Source organism: Neofelis nebulosa, chromosome 3, assembly GCF_028018385.1.
Source record: "Neofelis nebulosa isolate mNeoNeb1 chromosome 3, mNeoNeb1.pri, whole genome shotgun sequence".
Lineage (NCBI taxonomy): Eukaryota > Metazoa > Chordata > Mammalia > Carnivora > Felidae > Neofelis > Neofelis nebulosa.
The window spans coordinates 120,041,840-120,052,771 of record NC_080784.1 but is presented as its reverse complement, the minus strand read 5'-3'; the positions used below and the strand labels follow the sequence as shown (position 1 = coordinate 120,052,771).

General features: G+C 36.1%; 1 non-coding gene across 1 annotated transcript; it reads left to right on the top strand.

The window, feature by feature from the left end:
- Positions 1 to 5,088: 5,088 nt before the first annotated feature.
- LOC131508228 (U6 spliceosomal RNA) lies at positions 5,089 to 5,194 on the top strand. Its single transcript, XR_009259934.1, has one exon. It is a non-coding gene; the product is annotated as a U6 spliceosomal RNA (small nuclear RNA).
- Positions 5,195 to 10,932: the final 5,738 nt, after the last annotated feature.

The following is a 10,932-nucleotide window of genomic DNA, read 5'->3' as shown; positions in this document are numbered from 1 at the left end:
TTAATCATGGATGTCAAATGTATATATCCCAATATTTGGGATTTTTTTCACTTTTTATTATAAGAAGTTATCAACATTAATGTATCCAGTTTTGCAGTTTTACCTTTATTAACGGAGCTTTTGGCATAATCTTTAAGAAATTTTTACCTACCTCAACATCATGATCACCCATTTTTTTTTCTAAAGGCATTAATGATTTTACCAATCAGACAAATATGCATAATTCATTACAAATTATTTTTTCCATTTGAATATACAATTTACCTAGCATCATTTATTACATCCCACAGCCTTATATCAGATGAAGATACATGCATTTGTTTCTTGACACACTCTTCTGTTCTGTTGGTATCATTGTGTAGCATTGTGCCTGTTTTTTCTTGATTACATTCTGTATAATTTTTAGATCAGTTTGTCTACACACACACACGCGCGCACACACGCACACACACACACACACACACACACATGCTCATAACGAGCTACAATGTTCTGTGGGAGGCAATTGAGTTTACCCTTCACTTGAGAAAACCACATCTTTACAACACTGAGTCTTTCTAGCCACAAAAGAGCATCACTTTAAATTTATTCTGGTCTCTTTAATTTTGCTAAATATTTTTTTAATAGATTTTTAGCATAGAAGTCTTTCAGATCTTTTGTTAGATTTCTCTTTAACATTTTTTTGTTTAAGGTAAATGCTATTTATTTTTGTATTTAAAGTTTTTCTTTTCTTATTTTGATGCATATTTATAGATGTGTAATTGATTTTTCACACCAAGTGAAGTGTATAATTTAGTTATTAACTCACTAATTAACTTACTAAATAGTTTGTAAATTCCGCTGGAATTTTCTATGGATATAATGATGCCATCTATAAGTAATGACAATTTTGTTTCTCCCTTTCAAATACTCTATATTCCTCCCTTCCTCCCTTCCTTCACTCATTCATTCTTCATTTTTGGCTTCCCTTCCTCTCACTAGAATCTCTACTATAATGCTAAACAGAAGTGGTGATTTTAGGCACTGTTTCTTATTCCTCATCTCTGGGGGGCGTAATTTAATAAGTTGTCCATTAGTTATGATGCTGATTAAAAATATGGCAAATGCTTTTTATCCAAGTGAGAAAATATTTATCATGTAGTATGTAATGGTTATCATGAGTTTTTAAAATGTATGTGATTTGAATATTAGCAAATGCTTCTCCATCTCTCATGTTGAAAATGATTTTCTTTTTTCCCTCCATGTGTGTGATAACACAAAGTTTGGCTTTTCCAGTGTTAAAATCAACTTACATCCCCACAGTAAAAATAATTTATTCATGATGTGTTAAATGAATTTGGATCCAATTGCAATAAGTGAATAATTAAAATGTGTAAATTTAGGGGCACCTGGGTGGCTCAGTTGGTTAAGTGTCCAACTTTGGCTCAGGACATGATCTCACGATTTGTGAGTTTGAGCCCCATATCAGGTTCTGAGCTAACAGCACAGAGTCTGCTTGGATCTTCTGTCTCCCTCTCACTCTCTGCCCCTCCCCCTCTCGTGCATGCAATCTCTCTCTCTCTCTCAAAAATAAATTAACGTTAAAAAAATAAAGAATGCAAATGTATGTTTTGGCAAAGTATCTTCCTGTGAAAACATCAGCACAATCAAACTAAATAGCCATCACCCTCCCCAAATGTCTAGTATTCTTTGGTGATCTCTTCCCATGACTTGAAGCCTCATCCCACCACCAGAAAATCACAAAGATACATTTTTGGTCGCTATATATTCTCTAGAATTTTATACAGATGATATCATACACCAAGTACTTTTTTGAGGTCTAGCTTTTTGTTTCTCTGAGGGTAATTATTTTGAGTTCATCTATGTTACTATAGGTATTGATAGTTCATTCTTCATTGGTTGCTAGGTAGTATGAAAATGCCACAAATTGACTTTTGACTCACCTGTTGAAAGGCCCTTCAGTAATTTCCAAGTCTAGGTTTTCGTAAATTGAATTCCTATAAATATTGTGCACATCTCTTATATAGACATGTGCTTTCATTTCTCTCAGGTGAACACTAAGTGTGGAATGGCTTCATCATCTAGTAGGTAAATGTCTGAGATTTTACAAAATTGCCAAACGGTTTTTAAATGGTTATACCATTTTTAATTCTAACCAGCAGTTTATTGGAATTCTTGCTCTTTCTTTTCTTGCCAAATTTTGTATGGCCTGTCTTTTTAATTTTAGCCATTTTAGTGGGTGTGTAATGATATCCCACTGTTGTTTTATTTTGCATTTCCCTTATGCATTTGACTAATTGTGCTGAAAACCTTCTCATCTGCTCATTTGCCATTCATATATGACCTTGATTAAGTGTGTATTCAAATACTTTGCCCTTTTTAAAAATTTATTTTGGGGGGTTTATACTATTTGCATTGAGGGGATTAATAGCTTGGTTAGTAGGAATAAAACCGTCATGGTGCTATCTTTTTCCAGTTGTCCAGTTTTCTTTGTTCCCTTTTCCTTCTTTTTCTCACATCTTTTAATTATCTATTAATTATCTATTTTATCACTCCATTTTATGTCCATTGTTGTGTTATTAACAATAACAGTTTGTTATTTTGCTTTAGATTTTATAATGTGCATCTTTAGTGTTTCACAGTCTACTTTCAAGTGGTTTTATGCCATGACGTGTGTATCATGGAACTTGTAATATTATACTTCAGTTTCTTCCCCTCATTGGCCTTCATGCTATTGTTTTAATATATTTTACTTTTGCATAGTTTATATACCTCAGACCTAACTGTTATTATTTTTTCTTAAAATTCAACATTTAAGAAGAGATTGAAATAAGTAGAAAAGAATAATAGATATTTATTCATAGAATAAATAGGTATTTAGAATAGAAATAATAGAAATAGAATAATAGGTATTTATTTCTGGTGGTCTATATTCTTTTTTGAAAATTCATGTTTCTATCTAAAATCATTTTCTTTCTTCCTAAAAAACTTCTTTACCATTTATAATAGAAAAGAAGTATTTCCTTTTTACTTTTTAAAAATATTTTCACTAGTATAGAATTGAAGTTTTAAGATGTTGTTTTTCATTTAGTCCTTTAAAGATACTAAAGAATGAATCTGGACCACTTTATTACACCATACACAAAAATAAGTTCAAAATGGATGAAAGACCTAAATGTGAGGCAGGAAACCATCAAAATCCTAGAGGAGAACACATGCAGCAATCTCTTTGACCTCGGCCATAGCAACCTCTTACTAGACACATTACTGGAGACTAAGGAAACAAAAGCAAAAAGGAGCTATTGGGACTGCTTAAAGATAAAAATCTCTTGCACAGTGAAGGAAACAATCAACAAAATTAAAAGGCAGGACATCTGGGTGGCTCAGTTGGTTAAGTGTCCAACTCTTAATTTCAGTTCAGGTCATTATCTCATGGTCATGAGATCAAGCCCCATGTGGGACTCCGGGCCTGTACATGGAGACTGCTTAAGATTCTCTCTCCCTTCTCTCTCCCCACCAACTCTCACGTGTGCTCTCTCACTCAAATAAATAAATAAAAACACCCACAAAAACAAAAACTGACAGGCAACCTACAGAATGGGAGAAGACATTTGCAAATGATATATCGGGCAAAGGGCTAGTATCCAAAATCTATAAAGAACTTATCAAACTCAACACTCCCCCAAATAAATAATCCAGTAAGAAATGGGCAGAAGGCATAAACAGACATTTCTTCAAAGAATACATACAGATGGCCAACAGATATATGAAAAGATGCTCAACATCACTCATCAGGAAGGAAATACAAATCAAAACTACAATGAGATATCATCTCATACCAGTCAGAATGGCTAAAATTAAGAACACAGGAAACAACAGTGGTTGGCAAGAATGTGAAGAAAAGGAATCCTTTGCACTGTTAGTGGGAATGCAAACTGGTGCAGCTACTCTGGAAAAAGGTATGAAGGTTCCTCAATAAACTAAAACAAAGAAAGAAACAAACAAAAAACCTATCCTATACGAATTATACAGATTTGAAGGGGTATATGCATGTTTATAGCAGCATTATCAACAATAGTCAAACTATATGTCTATCAACTGATGCATGGATAAGGATGTGGGAAAAACTGCTCTGAAACACACACATACAATGAAATATTATTCAGCCATCACGAAGACTGAAATTTTGCCATTTGCAACAACATGGATGGAGCTAGAGTGTACTATTCTAAGTGGAATAAGTTAGAGAAAAAAAAATACCACGCGATTTCACTCATATGGTCTGTTCCATTAAAAGAAATTTTCCAGCACCAAAACAGAGTCTAGTACACTGATGGAATCTGAGACATCTTAAAATATAGGTATCCAGTTTCGAGCTTAAAATAATATTCCTTCCCTAAGCAATTTGATTTTTTTTATAAGTGTGGGGTCACATTCTTTTCCCACACTTTAAAATTAAATTTTATTTTATTTTTAAAAAATTTTAACGTTTATTTATTATTGAGAGACAGAGAAAGACAGAGCATGAGCACGGGAGGGGCAGAGAGGTGGGGGAGACACAGAGCCTGAAGCAGGCTTCAGGCTCTGAGCTGTCAGCACAGAGCCTGACGCAGGGCTGGAACTCACAAACTGAGAGATCATGACGTGAGCAGAAATCGGAGGCTTAACCGACTGAGCCACCCAGGTGCCCCTAAAATAGAATTTTCTTAACTCTGTGTAAACAGGGCCTGACTGGAGGAAAATGTGAAAGAATCAGATATTGGGAGAACACTTGCTACGTGTCTAAAACTAAGTTCTAATAACGCTCCCGTCCATTTTTTTATTTCCTCTGCAAAATCTGCCCTGTTTTTGTCTGTGCACACTGAACCTGTGGTGCCTTTGTGGTCTGTCTGAAAGTACATTTCCTTTCTACTATTTTTTCTCTTCCATATTCCCAGATGCTTCTTGCTCCTTTTCTGCATCCACAGCTCTGATCTTATTTATATTTTATAGAAATAGATACGACAGTTCCATGAGTGGCACATTCCAATTCATTTCATTATTGTATGTCTATTACATCCTTTACCCTGGGGGTCAAAAGAAAGGACAATGCTCACTTTGGAAATACATATACTAAAATTGGAATGGTACAGGGAAGATTAGCATATCCTCTGAGCATGTGCACACATAAGTTTGTGACACATTCCATATTTTTCAAACAAGTGTATGAAAAGGTCTTCGACATCATTCTTCAAAGAATTGCAAATTATGCGACGCCTGTGTGGCTCAGTTAGTTAAGTGTCCGACTTCAGCTCAGGTCATGATCTCATGGTTTGTGGGTTCGAGCCCCACATCTGGTTCTGTGCCAACAGCTCAGAGCCTGGAGCCTGCTTTGGATTCTGTGTCTCCCTCTCTTCTCTGCCCCTCCCCCACTCATGCTCTGTCTCTGTCTCTCAAAAATAAATAAACATTGTAAAAAATTAAAAAAAAGAATTGCAAATTAAAGCAACAATAAGATTGTTCCCACTACATGTACATTAAAATGACTAAAATCCAAAACATTGATGACATTAAATGCTGGCAAGGCTGTGGAGCAACAGAGAAAATACAACATTCATGCTGGTGGGAATGCAAAATGGTACAACTACTTTGGAAGACTGTTTAGCAGTTTTGAACAAAACTAAAGATATCCCTATCATATGACCCAGCAGTTGTGCTCCTTGGTGTTTACCCAAATGACTAGAAAACTTATGCCCACACAAAAATTTGCACATGAATGTTTATAATAGCTTTATTTATAATTGCCAGAACTTGGAAGCGACCAAGATGTCCTTCAGTAAGTGAAGGATAAATAAACTGTGGCCCATCCAGACAATGAAATATTATTCAGTACTAAAAAAAAAGCTGTGAAACCTTGAAAAAACATGGGAAAACCTTAAAGACGTATTACAAAGTGAAGGAAGATAATCTGAAAGGCTGCAAACTGCATGATACTAACTATATGACATTCTGGAAAAGGCAAAACTATGGAGATGGTGAAAAAGATCAGTGGTTGCCAGAGTATAGGGGGAGGAAGGGATAAATATGTGGAACACGGAAGACATTTAGGGCAATGAAACTATTGTCTATGATACTATAATGTTTGATACATGTCATTATACATTAATCAAAGCCCATAAGACATACAACACCAAGAGTGAAGTTTAAGGTAAACTATGGACTTTGAGTGATAATGATGTGTTACTATTGGTTTATTGATTGTAAGCAAATGTAACTCTCTGGTGGGGGATGCTGACAATGGGGTAGGCTGTGAGTGTGTGGGGGAAGGAGGTATATAGAAATACTGTACTTTCCACTCAGTGTGGCTGTTAAGATAAAACTGCTCTGAAAATAAAGTCTTTTTTTTTTTTTTTAAGAAAGTATAAAGAAAGTACTTTTCTTAATGGGACTTCTTGAACCAGACACAATTTAGCAATGGTAACTTTAAATAATTGCTTTGTGAAAAGAATCCCCCAATTTCTCTAAATCAACAGAAGTCTGTGATCAAAATAGATGAACTATATTTTTAAAGAAATAATATATGTATTTATTATAACCAGACAGATGGCATGGACTGAATAGACATGCTATTGTCAAATTAACCTGTATATAATATAAAACATTTTTTATGGGGTTCCTGGGTGGCTCAGTTGGTCCAACTCTTGATTTCGGTTCAGGTCATGATTTCATGGTTTTTGAGTTTGAGCCCTGTGTCAGGGTTCATGCTAACATGCAGAGCCTGCTTGGGATTCTGTCTCTCGCTCTCTCTCTACCCCTTTCCCACTCATGCTCTCCCTCTTTCAAAATAACTAAACTGAAAAAAACCCATAATTTTTAATAGTGTTACATGTAAACTATGCTTTAAAAATGTCACAACCTACACTTAGAATGAGAAAAATCATTGTAAGTGAGTCATATTAAAAGATTATACATGATATCTACACTACAAAGGTCATTGGGAAATTTTAGCCAGGTTGACAATAATCTAGAGTAAAAATTTGGTGATCCATGGACAAAATTCAGCCTATTTCTTTATATTTTTAGTCCCTAAGTAATTTGTTCAGTGGATTTGAAATTCTTGACACAGAGCACATATATTTTCTAGTTCATCACTTACCGTTTCACTTCCTATTTACCTCCTTCTAGGCTGCTTCACATATTAACAAATCACCTGGGTTTTGAAAACAAGCATTGCCACCATTTCCTCATCTAATCTATTTTGTGATAATGTTCAGAAATATTGAAAAGTCAGTATGTTCTAAATCTTTGGAAATAAAATTCAACTGAAAATAGAAGCAATTAAAATTTTTATGTGTGACTTCAGCAAAACCAATGGAGTGGGAAACTCCTGTCCCTCCATAAAAGTAGTGAAGAGTATGGTGACAGATGGTGACCACACTTATTGTAGTGAGAGTTGAATATCAAATCACTATACTGTGCACCTGAAACGAATATAACATTGTGTTCCATGAAAGGGAGGCATATGTAAAATAACCTACAAAGACCAAAAAAAGCCATAAGACCAAAGAGGAAGGCTGACAAGTTCAGCCTGACAAGAAATGATTTGTTAAGGGGACTTATGAAAAGAAGTATGTCTGACAGGCCACAAGACAAGTAGACCTTTGCAACCCCACTTCCCATAGAACATTCTTTTATTGCCCTAGGGGCCTAGGGGTACTTGCTGGGGGACCACTTGAGAAGAAATGTTTGAGAATCATAATCGTATCTCCATAGCAGATCAAGGACGTTATGCCCCAATGGTGTGGTTAAACAAAAAGAAATAATATTGGGAGGCAGCTGTGCTCAAGAAGGTTAACCAACTACTTTTAAAAAAGGAGTGAACGATCTGGCGAACTCTGTGAGAATCAACTTATCAGTCATAAAAATGATGTACCGATATGTCCTTCAAAGACCTTCCAAACAGGTCAAGAGAAAAATCACACTTCTTTGAGAATATGATCTGTTGTGCCCCCTTTGTCACTAGAGACCTATCCTGGGAAACTTGAGGTGTTATATTCAAGATCATGGCAGGGCTGGGACATACAGTGTTGGGTCAGCACAAGTTAATGCACCACAAAGCTCCTTTACTGAGATTCAGGTCTTTTTCTCTTGATTAGTATTCCCCTGACAGTGTGAACTTCTATTAGTTTCCACAAAAACCCTACACATTGTGAAGTTACTTTTATTTTAAATGTCCAAAATAGGCAATTCACAGAGACAGAAAGCAGATGAGTGGTTGCCAGGGCATAGGGGGAAGGGACGATGGTAACGACTGCTTACTGGTACAAGGTTTCTGTTTGCAGTCATGAAAGTGTTCTGGAATTAGATACTGGTGATGCTTGCATAACACTGTGAATGTCCTAAAGGCCACTGGATTGTACACTCAAAGGTGATTAAAAAGACCATTTTTGTTATGTAAATTTCATCTCAATAAAGAATGTGCCTTTTCTAACCTTGCCAAATATAACTGCTACACTCTTTTCTCCAGCAATTATATATCATTTGTTCTTCTGTGCTTAGCTTAAACTACATTTCAGTGTAGACTGTTCCCTATTCATTTATTTCATTATCTAGACAAATATTTATAAAATATCTAATATTTCACAGGTATTGTTCTTTTCATTGGGTCTGCAGCAGTGACATAACAGATTGAGTCTTCTCTTTATGGAGCTTGACTCCTGATAGAAGAGAGTCAAAAAAAGTCATCAAAAATTAAATAAAGTGCTCAAGTTACATTTTATTCTCCCTTCTTCATACAAAAGAATTTTTCTTATTCTTTCTCTCTCCTTTGTACACCCACCAATGCATGAACATAAACTCACAGATACACACACACACACGCACACACACACACACACACACACACACACACACAAGCATACATGTAGGTACTCATAGACTTTGAGACAGATATCACATATTCTCATTGATGGGCCTCAGAAAAATAATGATATCTAAGGACACAATCTCTGCTACTTTATGCCATGGATAATTTCCTTCTCAGTGACTTATTTTCCCTTGAGATTCTTTGCAGTGTGCTGCTTCTTGGAAAGAACAAACATTTTTGAATGAATGAGAGACAGAACAGGGGCATATGAATTGTGAAGGACACTGGGTAGGCTATTTTCCGTGATTTGTTTCAACTTTGAAAGTGTAAACCATAATTTGTAAAGTCACAAGAATATTCTTTCTATGAAATTTTAATATTATAATTCCCTCCAATTTATGCCTTGTTCTTAAAGGGATAAGCTTTAAGCTCTTTGTCACTTGTGGAAATATGAACCCGAACTTCCACACTAACAAAATCAATAAATATTTAATTCCTCAGCAGTGCAAAGTGTTATAATGCTAAGTTCAATAATTTATCTTGTTCTTTACTTTTTGGGTTTTGTGAAATTAATTAATTCTTTGGAGGCCAGAGATAGATTACATAATGAGACATGTTAGAAATATTGAGAAATTACTGCAAAAAATCTCACAATTGTTGCCGACTTACAGGAAAAAGTTACCCCCAACTTTGCCGATACTGTGTTCTTCTGCAGCACACTGGTAGGGTGTTAACCACCAGCCAGGAGAGGGCTGTTGGCAGCAGTAAGGAAAACTGGTGATGTAAAGTGTCAAGAAACTTGTTTCCTTCCCTACCTTTCTCTCCAATAAGACATGATACCCGCAAGATAAGTGTCTGCCATGTCTCATTTAGAGTCACCTAGCTTGGTTGAGCAGAATGACTATGATGCTCCCTCTGCTCCTCTATCAGAGGAGAACCAGTCTTATGTACCAAACTCACTCTTCTTAAGGGTTAGGACCAAGGGTGTTCAATCACTTACCACTTTTTTTTTTTTTTTTTAATTTTTTTTTTTTCAACGTTTTTTATTTATTTTTGGGACAGAGAGAGACAGAGCATGAACGGGGTAGGGGCAGAGAGAGAGGGAGACACAGAATCGGAAACATGCTCCAGGCTCCGAGCCATCAGCCCAGAGCCCGACGCGGGGCTCGAACTCACAGACCGCGAGATCGTGACCTGGCTGAAGTCGGACGCTTAACCGACTGCGCCACCCAGGCGCCCCTCACTTACCACTTTTTAAGCAAAGATAAATAGACTCATAAACAAACCAGAAAACAATGCGTAAATAAGAACTAACAAGCCCTCTTTTAAAATTTTTTTTAATGTTTATTTATTTTTGAGACAGAGACAGAGCATGAGTGGGGGAGGGGCAGAGAGAGAGGGAGACACAGAATCCGAAGCAGGCTCCAGGCTCTAAGCTGTCAGCACAGAGCCCAATGTGAGGCTCGAACCCACGAACCATGAGATCATGACCTGAGCCAAAATCAGACGCTTAACCGACTGAGCCACACAGGCGCCCCTAATGAGCCCTCTTAGGTCCAAATTTATTTCTGTCTCTTCCCCAAGTCTCCCTTTGATCTCCATTCCCATGCTCATCCTACTGATATTTTAAAATTATTTTTAGAATATAATGTTAATGTCCATAAAACCTATCATTCCTGGTAAAAGACATGTTACAATCTGTTGACTGTTTTCTTTTTACCCCTCCCACAAAAAATGAGAAATTGGTATCATATGAATAAATAGATGCCAGCATATTTTTTAAATGTTAGAATTACTGATTTTACAAATCAGTTAGGTGAAAACATTACTTAGAAAATAAGATGGATAGAGTGATACTTGTCTTCATGCAATTCTCAGTTGATTGTCTCCTTTTCCACTAGAAGATTCATTCTTCCTAATCAACAACAGTGATTGCTTACTGCAGTTCAGAGTTGAGAAAATCAATTTTTCTAACAAGAGGGGCACTGAATGATTTAAAAATACAGTCAACCAATGTAACATTTTTCCTTTTACTTACCTGAAAAAGCAGCTGAAGAATCATTTGGTTGTTCCTCAAAGCACCAAAT